At 45.9% G+C, this 22,325-nt stretch overlaps 1 long non-coding RNA gene across 2 annotated transcripts in view; it reads right to left on the reverse strand.

Annotated features, from left to right (window-relative positions):
• LOC146799214 (uncharacterized) overlaps window positions 1-22,325 on the reverse strand; it is a 282,894-nt gene that overhangs the window by 106,427 nt on the left and 154,142 nt on the right. The window contains exon 3 of one of the 2 annotated variants that reach the window (XR_014968869.1): window positions 10,443-10,545. This is a non-coding gene — a long non-coding RNA (uncharacterized LOC146799214). Of the gene's footprint in view, window positions 1-10,442; window positions 10,549-22,325 lie in introns of both variants that reach the window. The other variant, XR_014968868.1, reaches the window with a different exon arrangement.

The following is a 22,325-nucleotide window of genomic DNA, read 5'->3' on the forward strand; positions in this document are numbered from 1 at the left end:
TAGCCAGGGGGGGCACAGAGACATGTACAAGGCTAGAGGCAAAGAATACAATCATTGATTGATTCCAGGGAGGATGTGGGGAGGCGGGCATCCGAGTACAGAGTGTTGAGGGCAGAGTGACATGGCCTTGACTGATTGTTGGGGTTGTATCTGTCTGTCCATGTTCATTTTGTTGATCAAGCTTAGGTCTAATTATTTATTTGTTGTTTTCAGTGCATAGGAGGAGTTGGGTCATGGTGGTGTTGAATTTCAGTTTGGAGCTGAGGTATGCACGCTTTTGTTTGAGGTGCTGAATGTTGAAATGGAAAGTAAAGTTCTGTGTTGTCGCCATATTGATTGATTGTGATGCAGTTACCTGGCAGCTGGTTTCCCAGTAGCTCCAGTAAGGATTGAAAATTATGGGGGACAGTTTGGAACCAGACAGACTCCAGGGGAGATGAGCAGGTTTTGGCATTTGGAGGAGCCTGTCAAGAGAAACGTTTGCCAATTGTATTGGTAGGAGGAGAAGGATATTGTCCATGAATTCCCTTTGAGACTTAAGGCTATGCATGAAAGTGGAATGGTTGACTGTGTCTAAAGCGACTTATGCCCAGAAGTATCAGGAGTCAGGGACTATTTTTGTGTGTGGTTAAGCTGGCATCATCTACTATTTGTAACATGCCTATTTCAATACAGCAGCATGATCTGAAGACACATTGGTAATCATGAATGAGATGTTTGGCATTAAACAGATGTTGAAGTTTCTGTAACTACTTTTTCTGATGTTCTTGCAGGGGAAGGCTAAATGAGTGATGATCAATAATTGGTGAGTTCATCAGTCTTCACCATTGGTTTCTTCAGTAGTGTGAGGATTTGGCATGTCTGGAGGGCTTCGGAGAAGATGCCCTGAATGAAGAAGACATTGATAATGGCAAACATGGCTGGTCCACATGTACATTTTGGTGGGCACTCACAAAATGGCAAGTTTGTATGAGTTTATGAAATATTTGCAGGTAGAGTCCCACACTGAAAAGGTGAAATTTTTACATCTGTCAAGGGCAAAATATAATCTTTTTTAATGGATGGAATTGGGTAGGTCCACCTGATGTTGGCAAACTAGGAGTTACACCATGCAAATGCACTTGAAAACGAAATCTCAGCATGGGGAATTTAACACGTGTTCATTTCCATGACATAAATTGTTACATGATTCAGTACTCCTGGTTGCAGATTCCAAGGTGTATTCCTGGGCTGCTCTGTAAATTCCAGGACAGTAGGAACCTTGGAAAAAACATATGCCAAGGGCCAGACTTTCTTTTCTTTGATGAACTGGGTCCATTCTGAGGAACAAGGTAAACGCCTGACACCACAGACTCTGGTTTCAGACCCAACAACAGCATGGAGACAGGCTTCATCCCTGCCATGGATGTCATCCGCATGACTCTGGAAAGAGGAGACATGTTCCCCTGGGATTCTCCCCGACCCTCTTCAATGCATAGATGGTCACAAGCAAGCTGAACTATGAGACCTCCCTCTATGTCAGGATCAAGACAAAACTCACCAGAGGGCTACAGAACATTCAGAACCCGGCAGCTAGAAACACTCTCAACCTCCTATGCCGCACTATCATCACAGCACACCTGAAGGAGCTCCAGTGGCTCCCCATAAACAAACAAGCACAACTCAAACTCTTCGCCCACACTTTCAAGGCGCTACATAGCACTGGCCTGGCAAACCTCAACAATTGCATCTGCTTTCACAAACCCTCCAGACACCTCTGCTCGTCCAGACTCCTACTTGCACACAAACAACCCATACAGAAAACCGGTTCCAATGGTCAGACCTGCTCCGACATCGCTCCTAAAGTGTTGAATGACCTGCAACTACACATAAGAGCCGCCTCCTCACTTCTTGAATTCTGCAAAAAGTTGAAGACCTGATTTTTCGAATAGTTCCTGTAGGCTCTAAGTTTGGCTTGGCTCACACCTGCTCAGTGCCAGTATACGCTCCCGGGCGATAATGCGCTCTACAAATCTGCATGTCAACCTAACAGATGTTTTCAAGAGAAGAGAAGGGCCCATGGAACCAATAACTCTGATAATGTGGCGGTGAAGTTTGAGGCTTCCATGTTGCAGGTCCTTCTACGTCTTAACAGGTGGGACAGGGAAAGGAGCAACATTGTGTTGAACAGGGAGTCATGATATGTCCTAGTTACCAGCAACTTGATGAGGATGGTGAAGAATGATGCTAATCACAACCTGCTGAGATGAGCTTTTGCAGAATGCCTTAAGGTATACATTTCATTCTTTTACAGAATTTCAGAGAACCTTGTTCAAGTCTGGGCAAGTTAAAGCTGGTGTGAGGATCCCCACAATATGAAACTTGATGGTAGTGAGATCTTCCTTGGAACTTCTTGTATTTGGAAGGTTGGACAGTGAGCAGGTTGAAGGATGACATCCTTAGGCATCTACTTGGTTGGTACTCTGCAAGATCTTGGAGAAGTGCCTAGGAGCCCACCCATGCAGGGCCATATGAACAATATAAATGTATTTTTGAAAAGTGTTCACTCAGAATGAGATGAACTGCATTATTGTGAGTTTTTTGCAGGATGAAAATGGTTTTGTTGGTGGGCTTATGTAAATAGAATTGCAATAAACATGCCTAGCTACTGACAAAGCAAGTACTTCAGAAATCTGATGCTGGAGGCTCAAAAAGGTAAGAGTCCCCTAAGCATGTGCAAGTAATGAAAAACAATTGCCATCGATAACTTGATGGAAGAAGGAAAAACTGGAATCTAATGCAATCCAGAGGTTTTTCACTTTATCCGAAAACTGAGGTGGTGATGCCAATAGGCTGGCTACCTATAAAGGATGCTAGAAGGAGGCCCTCTCATCTAGAGGTGCTGAAAATGCTTCCTTTGGTGCATCAGGCTTGGATCTTGCTCAGGAAAGGTTCGACCTGTTGGGCACTGGAACCATAGTGTAGGCTCAGACAAACAATGTTATAAGTTTGGATTATTTGGCTAGGGTAACCGCTGTAGACGATGCATATTCTGGATCACAGAGCCGGTCATTGGTGCACCCTGCAGGTGATGTAGGGGTTTTGAATAGAAAAGATCAAAGCTTGATTTGGTGTGTACAGTTTTCCAGGAAGGGAATGTACCACTCGAGAACCGTGGGAAACTGCCTCTACAACGCGGCCGTTTCCACGCATGACCATAACCACGCATGCATTACAATGCATGCGTGGTTACAACGAAAAGCCTTTACCACGCATACCTTTACTACGAGATTCGTAGTAAAGGCTTGTGTCCTAAAGTTAAAAGAAAAAAAAAAGGCCGGTTTGGGGGGTCTCCCCCCCCCCCCAAAAAAGCGTGGGATTAAAAAATATTTTAAAAAACGCACCTGTTTCCGTCATTTAAAGAAAGAGATGTGGAGGCAATCGGCGTCGTTAGGGGAAACGGAAGGACACTTCCGCTTCCTCTTAACGACGTGCAATGTCACCAAGGAAGATCGAGGAGAGGAGAGGTACGGGGGAATGAGGGGGTGGTGTTGCACAGGGGTAAATTTAAGGGTACATTTTTAGTGTGATATCCTTTAACATGAAAATGCCATTAACATGCATAATTTAACAACGAAAATCATAGTAAAAGTATGCGTGTAAAAGGCATTTTCGTGGTAAAGGATATGCGTGGTGATGGCATTCGCGTTGTAACGCGTGCGTGATAAAGGCATGCGTTACCACGGAATGCGTTGTAAAGTCATACAACCGAGAACCGTACCTCTAATCCGAGGGTGGGAGGGCAAGCAGTTGAGAACCAGGGTTTAGAATAGAGGTGAGCAAGGTAACAAAATTAACGGGGAGCGCCGACCCAAGGGTTTGCTGAGCTCATTTCTGAGCCCAGAAAATAGTTGGCATCTAAATCATGCAACACGCATCATGTGAAAATATAATGGTCTCATTAAAATAATAACAATTCTTTTTTTTTTACTTGCAAAAGCATTTCATCTTATTACATCAGATTATTTTTGTACAGCACACACTCAACTCACATATTGTAAAGTACTCTCAAATGTGCCTAGGATCACAACATTTGGTCAACTGGGAAGCCAGGACTGGTCTCAGGTTTTCGTGTTTCACGTTATGCAATTCACCCACTAAACAAGTTGACTTGAGGCATTAATGGCTCGCCTACCACTAGTATAGAAGATAGAAACATGAGACAACAGAACTGCAAAGCATAGGTGAAGCTTGAAGCTAGGATGGATCTGTGCGGTCCAAGGAGGCTGGTAGCGGGCACACCGGTGGGTCCAAGCTGGCCTTTTGTGGCCTTGAATGACTTGCCTAACAGATTTTGACAAATTCACTGCCTATTTCAAGAATATAATTATTTTTGGCCAAGAGTCGAAAGACAGCACTCTTATTTTGAAGCAAAAAAAGCCCGTGCATTTTCTCAATTTTGCCAACTCTAGAGTATAAGGGCAGGCGTCCCTCGTTTGCCCAGAGATGGGGGAAATTCAATTGTAAAATGAGAACCCGTTGCCATGGCGATAGATGGTGGCCTGTCAGGAGGGCAGCATGGTGTCTGCAGGAAGGAAGAAGATGCTGAAGACGGGCTCTGTTGCCTTCATGCTGACAAAGGAAGGGAAATTGCATTAGTGGTGGGATGTAGATTTTTAATTAACTATTGGACCTTTGAATCGCTTCATTAGTGTGGAAGAGGAGTCGGAAAAGTGCCTGGCCTGGCAGGGAACAGAGTTACTGCTGGGATTTTTAGTGGGCCACAGAAAGGGCACAAGGCGGGGTGGGCTGGACAAGTAACAATTTGGAGCATAAGAGATAGAGTTGGCATTACAGCAGGAAAGGTAGCACAGCTGACATTACAGCTGGTAAAAAAAAAAATATCTTAGTAGATGGATCATCTGTTGCTTGTTTCAGATCTCTAAATCAAGTCACAGCCTTTCCCACTTCAGGGGTTGATAAAATGAGTACTATCGAGTTTAGTTAGAAAACACGTATTATTCATGAACTGCATAATTTAGTTTGTCTTGCATATTATGTAAATGAACGATAATCTACACTATATCACTGATACTATAAAAATAAAAAAAGTTATTGCCAGAGAAGGTGAGGGACGAAGGCTTAGAGTCGACCCCTCCGCCCCCACTCCCAACACGCACCTTGTCCTCAGTGCCACCCACAGGAAAATCAAGAAGTGCTACTAAGTGGTCCCTTGTCACCCGTGGCACTTTCAGCCTGGCCTAGCTTTTAAACCGGACATCTATGTAACCTTTCTGTTGGAGTGAAAGATTTAAGCGAACACCCAGGCACTGCGAAGATGGCCATACAGCGCCCGGAGGCTGCTTATGGGCTTGGAGGACAGTGGGGCTCGCCCCATCCATGCACTGAACGAGTTGCCCCTAAATATCTCCCATTAACATGCATATTAGCCAATGCGGAGAAATACAGCCCCGAGGTACTGTCTGAGTCTTAAGTATTTAATTGTATTCATAGGGTTTCCTTTCAAAACTTCTGGTGAGACAATTCGAGGCAGGTCCAGCAGAGGGCACCATCAAGGGGATTCTGTTGCCTCCTCATGGATACACCACAAAAGAGGACTTTGGAGATCTGGGCATACATTTAGCAGTGCCAGAGCCGAGCCCCACAAAGAGTGTGACCTTTGTTTATATTCACTGTCGTCGTCTAGTAAACTGTGCTCTGGGGAACTTTGAAGTCATTCACGGTCCTATTGTCCACCCTCCCTTCTGAGGCGGTTTCTAAACCTGTGCGAAAGTCAATTATTCAGAACCTACACTACAACTTGCAAGTGACAAACTCAATCAAGCACGCCACACTGGTGGCCCTGTAGATGAAAGGCACCGTCATTTTTCAGTTACTCGCATCAGTCGGTCAGCGACAAGAACAGCATGGGAAACAGTAAATGCAATGACTCGTTTTGTGTACGTGTTGTGCTGGAGGCACCATTTTTAAAATCTTTTATTTTTTACCTCTGCCTTGACAAAGCTCCATGGATTAGCATCGCCAGCACCCGGACATCCTGCGATGCAGCTCTTCCCAACCTTTCCTCACAGCCTGCCTTTCTGGGTATGGACGGGCCCTTTACTGTTGCTCCAACCTCCAGTCTCCCTTCACCGGATGCGTTATGCGCCCCCGCCTTCCTCTGCATCATTCCTCCTCATAAGGATTCCTCTCCTTTGAGGAGAGCGTCCCAGCGGGCGAGCAGGTGCCTGGCTGCTCAGTGCACGTCTGAGCGTCATTCGACGATTTACACAGGTGCAGCACCGAGGCTGGGCTCACAAAGCACTTGTGGATTCAAAAACATCTTCACAAAGAAAGGCACTTGTATGTGTAAGGTGCGCCTATTCGAGCAAGCCCAGTATTAGGGTGCTGCCTGTCATGGAAGGAGCCTGACTGACCAGGCGCTCCCTGCAAATAGAAGTGGGGCGCCCTAAGTCGCTCCACGGGCAAGAGCCAAGGTGGGGAGTCCTTCAACTTTTTCACCTTGAAGAGGTTCGGCGCTGGTGATGTCATCTGGGGGCGCCTCAGTGCTGCACCATATAAGGCATCGCAAGACTAAGGATCGGCCTTTTCTCTCCACCACACACTTTGCCAACATGCCGCAGCAACCAACCACCCACCCACTCCTGGAGGAAGGAGAAATTGGCCCACACAAGAGGTCAAAATGTATTTGTTGACTGAAAACTTGTAACTAGGGCAAACCTCAGTGGAACCGCTTCTACTTTTAATAAGGCTTTGGTCGATACCCTTCTGGTTACCCGGGCTAAACCTTACATATAAGCCCTAGTCAACCGCCAAATTGCCTGCCGTCATTGCCCTGGGGGATCTGGACTTTCATAGCCAACATCCTTCCGCACAGAATCAGGTGGTGGAGACTTCAGCAAGCAAAGCTATCCCAGGGCATTCCCTTCTGCCCCATTGGATAGGGAATCCAAATGCCTTGACACTTTTGGGCATAGGGTATTCTCATCCACCAGTCTTGATCTGCCGGCCGTGAATTCTGCTGGTCTGTTGCGCAGATTCTGGTGTCAGAAGAAGCTTGTTCTATCCTTTTCCAGGCCATGCAGGATGGCCATGATGTTTTAAAGTTTTCTATCCACTGTGGCCTTGATGCTATGGACATATGGACATTTCAATGAGTGTTGGCATCTGACAACATGCTTGAATGTGCTTCACTGGCTTTTCGGGGGATGTACAATTCGCAATTATGGACATGCCCTTCGACCAGTCGCACTTCTTGCACGACAAAGCGGATTCAGTGCTGGAGTGCTTCCAAGACTGCAAAGCTACAGCTCACTCCTGCGGATTGTTCACTGCTCCTCACCTGTCGCCTGTGCAGTTTTGCTTTGGGAAGGGGTCCTAATTTCATCAGCAGACTCCCCAGTCCAGCAGTCTTCCCACTCTTTTCATGGTAGAGGAGTCCATAGGTCATGTGGTTAGCAGGGGCAGCGCGCTGCCCACTTCACCTGCTCCTGCACTCCCAAGCCTCTTTAATGTGCCCTTCACAACACATAGCCATCTTGTTGGTGACAGAGTCTGACACTTCTTGCCTGGGTATATTTATAAGGGACAAGGGAACCCAAAGAGGTAGTTGAGGACCTTGGGTGATAGTTCAGTACAAACAACAATGATCCTCAAATAGTTGGGATAATGATTAGATAAATGTAGTTCAGAATCAATACTATATTCTGGAAGTCCAGCCGGACAACCGATTTAATTTTGCAATACAAAAAAAATATATATATGCACACACATAGGAACAAAGTACTTGTGGGACAAAGTCCTGTATCCGATTAGAACAATAACATTACAAAACAAACAAAGGCATTTCAGGCAAGACAAAAGGAGCTTTTTACATTATCCAATGTTGTAAGCTTTTTCAAAACAGCTAATGCACTTTTTTAACACAATGGATTAACGTGCATGCTATTTTAGAAGGGGTTGACGACGTTTTGATCCTGTCAGAGGAGTACCAGGATCATCATCAGGACATTAATGTGTACATGCCGGATTGTAAACGAAATTGCCTGGAGTCGAGAGAAGACTCGAGCCGTCAAGTGACGAGGGCAACAACGGTAATCAGGTGCAGTGAAGGTTCACTAGTGTGAGCTAGAAGGCGAATGCACGTTCCGGCCGGTTTGGACCATTAACTTTTGGATTACCCATCCTTCTATCTAGTGTACCTTGACTTTACCTGGCGAACATTGTTGCCCTTGGCTCCGGCCGGATCGTGCATTCGCCTTCTAGCTCACACTAGTGAACCTTCACTGCACCTGATTACCGTTGTTGCCCTCGTCACTGGACGGCTCGAGTCTTCTCTCGACTCCAGGCAATTTCGTTTACAATCAGGCATGTACACATTAATGTCCTGATGATGATCCTGGTACTCCTCTGACAGGATCGAAACGTCGTCGACCCCTTCTAAAATAGCATGCACGTTAATCCATTGTGTTAAAAAAGTGCATTAGCTGTTTTGAAAAAGCTTACAACATTGGATAATGTAAAAAGCTCCTTTTGTCTTGCCTGAAATGCCTTTGTTTGTTTTGTAATGTTATTATTCTAATCGGATACAGGACTTTGTCCCACAAGTACTTTGTTCCTATATGTGTGCATATATTTTTTTATTGCAAAATTAAATCGGTTGTCCGGCTGGACTTCCAGAATATAGTATCGATTCTGAACTATATTTATCTAATCATTATCCTAACTTCTTGCCTGGGTGGCAGGCCATCACCTCGGATGGGTGGGTGTTGCAGATTGTTTGGCGGGGCTATGCCCTCGCATTCTTGAAAATGTCACCGCCCTTGTAATCATCCTCAGTATGATAGATGGAGGACCGCCTGTTTATTTTACTACAGGAAGTGCAGGCTCTTTTGGCCAAAGAAGCCATAGCGAGGAAGCCAACGCCTGACGTATGTTGAGGTTGCAATTTCCGCTGCTTCCTAGTGCAGAAAAAGGACAAAGGGCTACGTCCTATTCTAGATCTTTGCCTTCTCATTGCCTTCCTGAGGAAGGACAAATTCAAGATGTTCACCTTGGCTCAGATCTGGTCTGCCCTTGAAGCCGGAGACTATAGGGGTAGAGTTGGACCTGCAGGACGCTTATTTTCATATTCCCATTCTGCATGCCCACAGAACTAACTAGCATGACCATAGGTGCTGGAAGTTCGGGTGCAGGGGGTGCTGCAGCACCCTCAGAAATAATCATGCTGGAGTTAACAAGGCAAGTAAGCAATAAAGATGCGTTTAAATTTTGTGTTTATCTTGTTGCATTTGCTGCCCGTTCAAAGACAAAAGACAAATGTAAGGCTATCTTGTCTGAAATATTCCTGCTTATTTTGAAACTGCTGTGAATATTTATTTCTCTGACTGCAAAGGGAAAGAATTGTAAAGTGACCTAGGTGACAATTCTGCTGGGGTACAGGAGGGGATAGGAAAGGCTGTAGGATGTCAGTTTTATTCCAATATACATGAACATTTAAATACAGGTAAATGAACTATACGCATACTTCAAATTGTTTCAGCAATTATGAAAAGACAAATCAAGACCACTTTCTGTAATCCAAAAAGTGTGATGGAAATGAGCATTTTAACAGGATTAAAACTAAACCAAGGCAATTTATTTGGTGATATGCAAATGATAAATATTCACTGAAACACAATTTCCAAACATTATTGTTTTCGTGCTATATCATTTTACCAGTAAAACAGCATGTCAGTCAATGGGAAAGGAGCTTTCTTTAAATGACAGTGTCCTACCAAACCAGTGGCTCAAAATGTACTACCAGCTACATACCACACCCTTACTACTCTCCTGCTGAATGAGTATGGCACATTTGCTACTTGTTTATTTTTGTGTGACGCTTAGATTTTTCACAATTACTATGACTTCAGTGTTCTATCATTAATGGCAGCAACCCCACTTTGACAATGGTTCCAGTACCACTGGTCATGACCACCCAAAGCCCCCTAATGAGCTCTGCCCGGAGTTGATGCTTTCCCCGCAAGATTACCTGGGGTCCCCTCAAACATTCTAGTCGTACACATGACAAGGGGATGGTGTCACTGCCATTAAGAGCCATCACAAACACAGTAGTTACATGTGTAGCTTGAGGCACACACAGTGGTCAGGTCATAGCATTTAAGTGTTTAAAGGGCCATCTGTCCGCAGAATTCATCTCCAGTACGATTGGGCCCATTTGCACTAGGTTACCTACCTTTAGAACCCCCTGGAACTTTCTATGTGGCCATTTTGAATCCGGAACCTTCTCGGCAGCCATTTTGAATCCAGAACCTTCTGGAATCTACCCGGAGGGCATTTTGAATTCAGAGCCTGTAGAAGGCACGTCTATCTGCCACGTCCTGCTTAGCTAAGGGGAAGTGAGCAACAGCAGAAGCAAGCTCATGTTCTGTTGTCAGAAGTACCTGCACACTCCTGTCCAGCTTCCTGGAATAACTTCAGCCTTTATTGTCCAGTCAACCCAGCAGACAGCATCCCCAGTCTTCACTGATTCCAGCATGACGAAACCTGCTAAAGAAAAGACTCATATGAGTACAATTCGTCTGAAAGATACAATATGTGCGATTAACATCTTGCTTTTTCAACTAGAAATAGGGGAGATTAATTTTCGATTCAAGAGAACATTTGTGAGACATTGTGTGAGACCAAGTATGAATAATTGAGAAGGCCACTGTGACAGGAACATGACTTAACCAGATAAAGCTGACAACTTGTTAGCACATTTGAGAGTGCAAGGTTCTAGGCACTCAGAGATTAAGGCACATTTGGGCAAACGCTTAAACACAAAGTCCAGAGTTTGAATCTACAGTTGAAAACCGTCAACGTTGGACAATCATACTTTGATAGAATCGATGGAAAAAACAAGGTACGGGGTAGTTTTGCACACAAGGGAGGCTACAAAGAGGATTGAGCATCCAGTGATGGGGAGGTGTAGTAAAGTCATCTTTTATCCTTGCAGTGATACATCAGGAGATTTTAATCGAAAAAAAGAGAGGTAGCAAATTAAAAGCAATGAGTGACATCACCAAGCAGATCAGTGTGAAGGAATACAGTAGCATAGCCACTTGCAGACTCAGTTGTCACATCTTCTCTTTCATCTCATTTCCCCTACTTCTCCTCAGCATTGTCTCAGATTAAGCATATCTAACACTTGATCTGGAGAGTGAAACTGGGTATCGGAGATCCAGCATCATTCAAGGCTCCTGCTGGACCCTGGATCTCAGGTTAGTCAGTCAATTGAGTTTACAGCTTAACTAGCCTTTGACGGTTACCTGCGGTTCATGGTGGGCCAGGAACATTTCCAGTTCTCTGTGCTCACGTTTAGCCTCACCAGTGCCCCTCAGGTGTTTATGAAAGTGATGGCGGTGGTCGCAGCTCATCTGCAGAGGTTAGGGGTCCCAGTCATCCACTACCTCAACAACTAGCTGCTGGAGGAGAACTTGTCCAAGGTTTTCAAAACCCATCTCAGGCTTCGGCAGACCTCCTCAAATCGTTGGGGTTCACAATCAACATGCTGAAGTCACACCTGACTTCTTTACAGATGCTCGGTTTCCTCTGAGGCCTTCTGGACACTGTGCAGGTTTGCACCTATCCCCCAGAGTGGAGAGTCCAAGACATTTAGGCTATATTCTATATATTTCAGTCTTGGTCCTGGATCTCAGTGAGGTTGACTCTGAGGCTTCTGCGGCTGATGGCCTCCTGCATCCTGCTAGTCAAGCATGCTAGATGGCATATGCAGGCTCTGCAGTGGGATCTGAACTCTCAGTGGGAGCAACATCAAGAGGATTTCTCTGCATGTGTCAGAATTTTTGACTGTGCAGGGCTTGCAGTGGTGGCTACAGGACCGCGATTTGGTCAGAGCCAGAATATTCTTCCTACCCCACCCAGAGCAGACCGGTGTTAACTAAGCATCGTTTCGAGGTAGAGCTGCCATCTGGGAGTGGTGGAGATCAGAGGCCTCTGGTCTCCGACGGAGGCCCACCACCACATCAATCTGTTGGAGTTGTGGGCTATTCACTTGGCTTTGAAAGTCTTCCTCCCCTCCAATCGGGAAAGGCTAGTTCAGGTACTCATGGACAACACTACCGCCATGTGGCACTGTAACAAACTGGGTGTGTTGGGGTGGTGAACCCTGTGCCATGAGGCCCTGAACCTCTGGATGTGGCAGATGTGCCAGGAGATTTTCCTGGTGGTACAGCTACTGGCGGGATTTTTGGACACCAGGGCGGACAAACTCTGCAGTCAACACCTAGTGGATCACAAATGGCGGTTACATCTGTAGGGGGTGCAAGGTCTCTTCAGCAAATGGGGAGTTGGTTCAATCTGTTTGCCACTGCTGAGAATGTGCAGTGTCAGCACACCTGCATGTTGAAGTTTCCACAGTGGCTCTTGCTTAGAGATGCATTCTGCGTAGAGTGGAACCTGGGATGCCTGTATGCTTTTCCGTCCATACCACTCCTGCCACAAACTCGTAAGAAGATCGAGAAAGACCGGGCCCAAGTCATCCTGATGGCTCTGGATTGGGCAAGGACAGTTTGGTATCCTGAACTCCTGAGCATGAGCATCTGTCCTCCGATCAGGCTGGCCTTTTAGGAGATCCTCCTGTGTTGCAACAGCAGGACAGGCTTCTGTACCCATCTCCATGTTTGGAGGTTGAACAGTAGCAGTTGATTGCTTTTGACCTCCCTCTCAAAGTGGTGGCTGTTATTTTGACATCCAGGCATCCCTCCACCAAATCAGTGTATGGCTGCCGTTGGGACAAATTTGTGGCCTGATGTGAAACCAAACTTCATGCTAAATTGTCTGAGGTTTTCTTGTTTGTGTTGTCTTTGGCCCAGCAAGGAATTGTATATGGCACTCTTAAGGATTATCTGTTGGTTATTTCAGTCCTTTTGTGATTGCTGGACCAGTCTTCTTTCTTTAAATCCCCATTGGTTATAGGCTTCCTTGCAGGGCTTCAACATTTGTTTCCCCCTCACCTTTTGTCATACCTCACTGGGTCCTTAATTTGGATTTGGCCTTCCCCTCTAGTTCCTCATGTCTTCCCCAATTTGAACCCATGTATAGCTGATCCCTCTGATTGCTTACTCTTAAGATCAACTTCTTAGTGGCTATAACATCAGCCGGGCAGGTGAGTGAGCTTTAGGCCCTCTCTTTTAACCCTCCTTATACTATCTTCTACTCAAACAAGTTGGTTCTCCGGACACTTGCATGCTTCTTACCGAAGGTGGTGATGCCTTTTTATGTTGGCCAAACTATCACACGTCTGATGTCCTTAGCCCCACTTCACCCCTCTTAGAAAGAGCAATGTCTTTATCGCCGGCACATAAAGAGTGCTCTGAGTTTGTATATTGATGGGACTAGACACGTCTGAGTAGACTAGCAGCTCTTTATCAGGTTCGTAGGAGTGAAGAAGGGCAGAGCGATGCAGAAATGGACCAACTCCCACTGGATCATGTTCTGGAAAAAGATCTGCTACGCTTTAGCTAAGAAGCAGCCTCCTGAGGGCATGCAAGCTCATTTGACATAGCCAAAGATGCTACTACTGTGTTGGCGTGTAGAGTGCCTGTTCTGGACATTTGACATCTCTCCATACATTCGCGAAGCACTATTGTCTGGACACCCAAAACCGGCGTGATGGGTGTTTTGCCTATTCGGTCCAGCAGGACTTTCAAGTTTGAGCAAGGTCACACTCACCTTATAAGAGGTATTGCTCTGGACTCTAGTCTAAGGTTAGGAATCTGTGGTTAGATGTCTCTATCAGAAGAACAAGTTACTTACCTTCGGTAATGCCTATCGAACTTTAGGTACCTGCATTTTCAAACTGAATGTAATTTTGGCTCCGCCACTGCCGGCGTGGAAGAACCATGAAAGCAACTAATGTCAGTGTGCATCTTTGGCACCTATACAGGTCCATTCAAGGTCCCATTTGGCACAGGCGACGGTAATGTGGGACAACATATGCCGCCACCTGGCACACAGGGGTACTGCTTCAAAGTTTTCCAGAACCAGTCTGATGCCTGGTGAATATTGTAAGCTGAGAAATCTGTGGTTAGAAAGAGTCTCTACAAGAATAGGTTTTACCAAAGGTAAGTAACATGTTCGTCAAGCAGTTTATAAATCGTCCCAAACCCTTATTTTGTGTCTTTTCAATGATGAATATCAATGGTTCATGTTGAAATCATCACAAATTGATTTAAGTCCACAATCTTTCAAGGGATTTTCTCTTCAGACGTCATCCCTAGGGCCCTAAACTCAATATTGCTAAATTTTGGGAGACATTAAGTGTAAGTTTGAAAAATGAACATTGAACATTTGCATTAGTGGCAGCAAGAGTAAAAAAAAAAAAGAGCCATATTTGATTTGTGTCCGTCTCTTTCAGTGGGCTGAGAATCTAAATTTCAAAGTGTGAGAGGAAAAAGTGGCGTGAAAGAGAAGGCATAATCTAAGGTGGGTTATGTTTGTGAAAGGAAAGGGAGCAAGAGAGTGCGTGAGCGGGCCAGTAACGAGGTGTTTCAGACAAAAAGGAGAATGAGAGTGAGGTCTTTGTATGTGTGTGATGGAACCATTTTCCTGGAAGAGGAGGGCATGAGGACTTATAAGAGTGGGTGTGAGGGAGAGTGGATTGGTAAAAAAGAGCAGAACATCGATGGGCATAGAGGGGGATCTTAGAGAGAAGGATGTGAGATGAAGATACTACTATAGGATACACAAAAGGAAGTTGTGAAAGAGGATGGTGAGATCCCAGGGAGAGAAGTCTGTGTTTGTGTATGTGAGTGAGGATCTGTGTTTATGAAGTAAGCGAGCGAAAGTAGGAAGAGAGAGAGAGAGAGCTCGATGTCGCTGGGTGAGAGAAGTAAGGTGCATAAATCAAAAATATGGAATAAAGTGAGAAGTGTATGTAAGAGAAAAGACCTGAGGGTGGTGGAAAAAAGAAGGGAAGGGAGCATGCAGACAAGGAAGGAGAATTCAATATAGAAAGCTCATGAGAAGGAGTGCGAGAAAATAAGAATGGGATGCGAGACACAGGAGTGGGCAGGTGTGATTTCGAGGAACGCAAAACTCAGTGGTTGCCTAGACTCCCACGAGCTGTGGATGACATATTAACATTACAAGTAGTAAATGTAGCACCTTTGCAGGTACAGAAAATGTGCCTTCACCAAGGGTAACACATATCTTTGCACTGACCTTAGATGGAAAGGAAGATGTGAATAGGAGGTAGGAGGCAATTGACAGAGGGGAGGGAAAATGGCGGAAATTATAAGAGTGACAGAGTGAGGTGGAAGAGAAAAATGTAAAGAGAGACAGATAGTGAATAAAATGTGCAGATTATAGGGTAACTGAAGAGGGTGAATATAAAAATGAACATGAATCAAGAGGAAGACGAGCTTGGACTGAAAAGAGAGAACAGAGAAATGAAAGGTAAACAGAAGAGAGGGATGGCGATAAAACAAAATAAGGGAAGAAGGCAGAGAAAGGATAGAGAGATTCTTTGGGGCAATGAAGGCTGGGCTACTGCTAATGCTGGACCTGTATTGTGTATTCATAAAGCTTGCTATAAACCTTTTCACCATCCAAAGTCAAAAGGATTGGCAGAGTCCATGCTCGATTTAAGCTGATGCACTCGAAAGAATGAACTTCTGCAAAATATGTGAACAGTGTTTATTTTTGGATTAGGCTATCAGTCAAAGTGAGTTTTCAAAATTGAATAGGCCATTGTAAAATTTTAAAACGGAGCTGCCAAGTGACAACATGATGTGTGACCTTTAGCACATTTTGGCTTACGAAGCTTATAATGACAATGTTTAAATCAGCACTACAAGCCCCAGAAAGAAACATGCTAAACCTACAAAGCAAAGATTCGATGACGGATCACGTTATTGAACCACATGACCGCCTTGTTAAAAGCAAAATAAAATGTAGTTTAGATTGGTGTAAGCTATTTCACTAAAATTATATATAGTATATACTTAAGGGGTTTCTGCCAGCCCTCTTCATCCATTGGTCTATTGTCATGTCATTCCTATTTTTCTTCACCCACAACAGCATTCAGCAAGGAGCTGTGAGTCAGCCCATTGCAGTCATTCACTAACTTCACTGTGAGTGACAGCACTCTGCTCTTTTACAAGAGCCCATCCTAACAAAGTAGTTTCCTGTAGTGCCAGGGACTACTATGGCAATGTATGCTCTTTGAGACCAAAACACCATTTACCTAAACCAATGTTTTTGGTTGTATATTAGCAAGGGCCCAGCAGTTTCCCCAACACTAAAGTTTTACAAAAACATGGCAGAACAAAAAATCCATTGACAAAGTAAAAAGGATGACAGCCAAGGCCAGACCTATTGGTTTTGCCAATGCTTGTTTTCTCTAAAGGCACGCAAGAGTTAGTCATTGGGGGGTGAAGCCAAAGCAGGACTTTCAGTGCAGATGGCAGCATCCTAATGCTAATGACAGACATTAACACTCCTCTAAAACAAACAAGCTCACCAAAACAATCTGGTTACCCAGTGAGGTTTCCAGCTGGACATGTAGTGATGCAGGCCCTCCCTGGAGGCTGCCTTAACATTCACCCCACACCCATCCATTACAGGTTTCACAAGTCAGGTGACCCTGTCATAGTGCCGATATGTGGTCGCACAATAGAAGGAGTATGCCAGCGTGGTGGGTTAACTTACAGGCAATCCAAGAGCGGGCAGAGGTGACTAACCTAAGCTGCCCTGCTCCCCCGATGAGCCAAACTGCACTGTGGCCAACCCAATCGGTGCTTCCATTTATGAGGGAATTATCCCCCTTAAATTCCATGGACCACCATTCCATAACTTTACTCGTGCCTTTTTAGGAGCGGAACATGGCATGGCAAGCCCCCGGTTGCTCAGGCTTACAGCTGCCAGAAGGACTAGCAGGTCACCGACGTTTTTCAACCAGGGTCCTGCCGTAAAGACTCCTGGGATTTTGACATAAGGCACCCCTACTGTGCACCTGTAAGGGTGCCCCTATGTACCAATCAGCCTCTGGATCGCCCTGTAACTCCGCCAATGTCCCGCATGTGGCTGCTGTCATATGCAGGCCCCTCCCACCAAGGTAGGCCCCATAACCTCCTGCAACCTGCGGTTACCAGTCCTTCTCGTTGGACAACTCCTAACTACCGCTGAAATGTGTGTGCCCAGTTTCTATCAGGTATCATGGGATGTTTGCACTATAGAGACGATGCCTAATTTTCCAGGCCCTACTTATTCTATTTGATTTTGATGAGAGTTGAACCAAGCCCTCCTGCTTGGTGGGCTTTTGCAAGGCTTATTTACCTTACCGTAGGAAAGCTCGATGGCATCTACCGAAGTTGTGAACTACTGTCCTCTGTTCTTACCACAGCTCTATTTAACCATCAGTAGGAATGTTCAATAGCCTCCCCGGAAGTTGAGAACTGCTGTTCTCTTCTTTAACCACAGTTCCGGGTGATGTCCCTATGGTGCCCTCCGTGCCAATATGGGCCTTCTGGTTAGGAATGCCGAAACGTTTGTTTACCCCTCACCGCCCAGTCCCTGGTTTCAGGATTCGCTGGTAAGCATAGTGGAGTTCGCCTCCAAGGTCATCAGTATATTTGTTAATGAGTTATTGGTTGTGGCCAACACCATACCCTTATCTCTACCCACTGATCTCCGCTTGTATGGGAGTACAGCACTGGCAAGAAATATTACCAGGTAGAGAATTTAAAATGACTGCTCTCTTTGTAACCACAGTTCTGTCAGATCTATTGTGCACTGCGTGCAAATATGTGCATTTGAGGTTGACTAGGCCTTTGTTTACCCCCTACTTGTCTAGTCCCCAATTAGGAGGTCAAACTGATAACCGGGTGCCGCACCCGCAAGTAAAATATGGACTCTCCTGGAGAGGATCATTGGGCGGGGAAGGGTGAAGCTTTCTGATGAATGGCGCCCCCCTGCCTGAGCTAGCACCTTAGGCATGGCCCTCTCCCAATAGGAATGATACGACATGTATCACATTTAAGTTGTTTCATGTCCCTTCGGGGTGCCAGGTGAGCATCCTCACCTAATCCCAGACAAAGGTAGATCTAACCACCGGGGGGAGAGGGGCAGAGGTCCCCGGAGGGTACTCCTATTATTCTACTACATTTCCAGTCATTGATGCTTGCAAAACCCATCAGTCTGACTGTGATCTACAGATGCTGTGTCGCCATGCTGGTGTCCCCACCCTAGTGTATGTAGCCCCTAGCCCGATTTTGCTAAAGGTATAACAGAGTGCTGAAACAGGTGCCACTGCCAATGATTTTGAATTTGCAAGGACATGGAGTAACATATTAGAAAATGTATCTGCACCTTCATAAATATGAATGCAAGGTGTGCTCTGTGAATTGTCAGCATTTGTGCTCTGAACCCATATTTCTCCACACTATTGAAGTCACAGCACACTTTTTGGAGTGACAAACTTACGCAGCCCACCAGGCTTGCTTAAATGCAGGATCCCGTTACCCATACTCTCCTGTTTACAGAGTGCACATCTTATATGGCCCAAAGGAAAACCTATTTAAAACCCACTATTTACAGGTTCCTGCCAATGTACCCCTTTGCCCATTTACGGGCAAATGTAACACCTATAGCATTGCGGGTCCCACCGCCCTACCATCTAATGCGAAAAGGAGGGGGGGAAGGGGACAAGCCCTGCAGCCCCATATTCTGCTTCATTCCATGTCCATATTGCATGCAAGCCCCTCACTGTCTGCCTGCGATATGTAGGTGCTGCGTCACCATGTTGATGTCCACACCCTAGTGTAAGTCCAAACTTCTGCTAGTGTATACCAGAGAGCAGACAAGTGGGTGGGAACAGGAGGAGAACAATATGTACAATTATCTCCCCTTTCTTGAATATTAGGAATGCCAAATGTTTGATACATTGTTGCCTTTTTGTGATGTAACCCAGAGTTTCCCCAAATTTTGGAACTTCAGCACACTAGTTAGATGATAACTTCCACAACCTGCCTCGCTGCGATGGAGATAAAGCAGATACATTTTTAACATGCACTCGGTTACGGAGGAGTGCACATACTTTGCTGAATTGACCAGACATTTGCAAAGACAGTTTTATTGCTAAAATATGGCGAATAAATTAATGGTGTCACATCTGGTTATAGTGAATGTTTGTCTATTGTGCATCTACCAGTGAGTAACTTGATTTGTTTTGTCTGTGTTAAAACTGTTGCTTGCATCACACTTCAGGACTATAGAAATGTGCTAATCTTTTGCTTTCTTCACTGCTCGGTGAGCCCAGTGCATTCACAGGCATTTCTTTACATTTTCTGTTTCTGACTGCAAAATGGAATGAGATTGCAAGCACCAATCCCGACATATAAAATTCAGCATGTTCTGTAAGGGGACATGGCCTTGTCTTCGCCCTCTGTGGTGGGATCTGGACTGCTCTGACAAAGCGTCGATGAGGACTCAGCAATCACTTGTACCGGTTCGTCTTTTGATACACATCTGCTGTGATAACTAATATGCTCCCTATCCATGGTACTTTGTAGTAATTCAATGATGACAACAGCAGGGCCTTTGCTGGGCTGTAACCATGGTTGCTTAATCTAGGAAGTGGACCAAGTTCAAAAGTTTATCCCTGGAATTAATAGCCCTCCACCAGAATCAAAGGCATGACGGTTTACTGGTTTGCCTCCTAATACCCTTCTGATTGGTGATACGAAACATTCTACTCTGCGTAAGCTGACAGTCTTGCTTCGCAATTGCCATCGCCCATTCTATGCCCCTTGTGATCACCCTCCATCATCCAGTGCAGTGGTCATTTAGCAAAAGACAGGGGGGCCCTGAAATGCTCTTTAACCCTCATATTCTCTGCACTAATGGCAAGCACCACTCACTGTTTCCCACATAGAGGCTCCCCTTGGTAGAAAGAGTGAGACAATGTCTTGCTAGAGTGGCCACACAGGCATTGCCCGTTTGTGACCATCCTCACCAATCTACATGCCTGCCCAACTTCTGGTGCTTATAAGCAAGTGACCTTGAGAAATGCATGTCTGTATAATTCAATCTGTGCATTAATTCCCTAAAGGAATTTTCCGCGTGCAGTTGAATCCTGTGTTGTTCCGCTGACCGTCCTAAAAAGCTTTTGAAAATATGAGTGGTGCAGGGACATGATCTAGCTCCCTTGCATGTGACTCCCGACAAACTAGCACCAACTGGAAGTGCTGCTGCTGGCCGAGTCTTGCCGCTAAGTGTGGAAGAAGCATGTCTATACCATCAATGCTCCCATTGAAATAAGGTGTGCTTACATGCCCTGCCAAAATGACCCCCCCAAGACCGTCATTTGTTGGTGCCTGTCCCCACTATTATACATGATGGCCCAGCTTCTGATGGGATGGCCTTAAGTAATGGATGCCCCTATACCCCACTTCACTAAATTGTGTGATTCTAGGCAATTGTCTGAATTTTTACCTGTACCTTCCTTTTACATAAGGGCACTTTGAAATACATGGAGCCAAGGTATCCACTGTATAAAACTTTCTCTTCTGTAAAACACGTGAGGAAGAGGGCATGGACCTGTTTTTCTTTATTGGGGACTGGTAAGATATACTTGGAGCAGTCTTGTACAGTTCCTTTATCAAAAGGCTGAAGAAACCATAGTGGAGGACGTTCTTTTCCTTGAGCCTGGAAACATCCATCAGCAATCTGTACTGATTAGGATGTTTACTGGAGTGGTCATCAATCGTCTAGTCTGGTTAGGGGATTCGCCTACAAATGATAGAGAAAAACAAACAAAAAAAAGAAAATTACATAACTAAAACGTTCTGTCCATAGGTTTGGCTTTTGTGCACCCTTTCACCACACCCGTGAAGCCTGTCTCTTCTTGTGCAGCAGATGCGTGTTCTTCCCACCCACCAACGCAATATTACAAAGAGGTTGAGCAACGACACTTGCCTGAGACCACGGCCCTCCTGGGCCGTGGCAGTGGGTGTACCGATGGATTCCTCTTCTAGGACACCAGCGGTTACAGCGGGGTTTTCATCCAGTGGGCTTGGCGTCTGTTTGCCGGCTCAGGTGCAGCTATCCTCCGGGTGTCGCTCTCCGTCTTCTTCACTCTTCTGGGTTGCTTCTCCCAAAACCTGCGGTGTTCCGTTCCTCTGCTCCCACGTCTCTGGTTCCTCGCTCTGCCTCCCTTCCCTCCCGAAGTCATCGGCGTCTTCTGTCCATGTGACCAGGGCCCTCTTCTAAAGCAGAGGGTCACAACCGGCTCCTTCCAAGGGTGGGGTCAGTATGGGTAGGTGTAATACCTAATTGGGCCTCTACCGGAATTCCTCTAAATAGTGCAGCAGCACTTTGAGGTCTATCAGATCACACATGACTCTAGTTTTAAAGGCTGCAGTTTGCCACACTTTGATCACTGTAGGCTCCAGCTTGCCAAACTGTTGACCACCCATCAACCAAATGTAAAACACAACAATGGGACTGTGCCACCCGGTGGCTAAAGCACCCCCTGAGGATAGAGCGATAGCATCTGCTTTAGGTTCTTACTGCCAGCAAATTACCACCAGAAGAAGGACTTCGCTCTTCCGGCAAACCGTATACACTGACCCATGACACCAGATGCCGAGTCGTTGCGTCTGGCGCTCTAAACCACCAAATAAGGAGGAGCCGCCCACCCCCGCACCAGTTGTTCATCCCTTTGCCTTGGAGCTACCGCCCTGGGTACCAGACAAGCAGCACAGATTGCTCCCTGCTCTCGCTCAGCCATGCGTGCCCCTGGAACCCTTAACCCATTCAACAAACATAACCTGCTTCAGTCGGGGCGAGTCTCGAACTGATGGGTAGCTCTCCATTTAACTGCACAGGAACGCTAGTGTTTTCCTTTGCCTATTACTGTACTGGGAAACAAACTACGGCCACACAACGGGGGGAGGGAGATAAGCCCAGACTCAAGGCATTTCCCAACGCATTGGACCTACTGACGAGCTCAGATGCAACACAACACCAACGTGAGACCTGGACACAGCATGTCCAGGGGGGAACAAAGAGGGCTGTTGGCGGAACCAGCCTGAGCAGCGAGGCCAACGGCTCCACGGAGGAGAGGCAGCAACACCTGGTGTTCCCAGGCGTCTCCCATCTAGGCACTAACCCAGCACAACCCTGCTTGGCTTCTGCCCAGCCAGTGCATGTGCATATGAGACTGAGAATGTGACCCCCCCACCACCACCACAGAGGCTGGACTCACCGTCCGGGTGGCCACACCCAAGGACACAAACTACCTTGCAAAGTGGTGTTTATGA

This window comes from Triturus cristatus, chromosome 9, assembly GCF_964204655.1.
Source record: "Triturus cristatus chromosome 9, aTriCri1.1, whole genome shotgun sequence".
Lineage (NCBI taxonomy): Eukaryota > Metazoa > Chordata > Amphibia > Caudata > Salamandridae > Triturus > Triturus cristatus.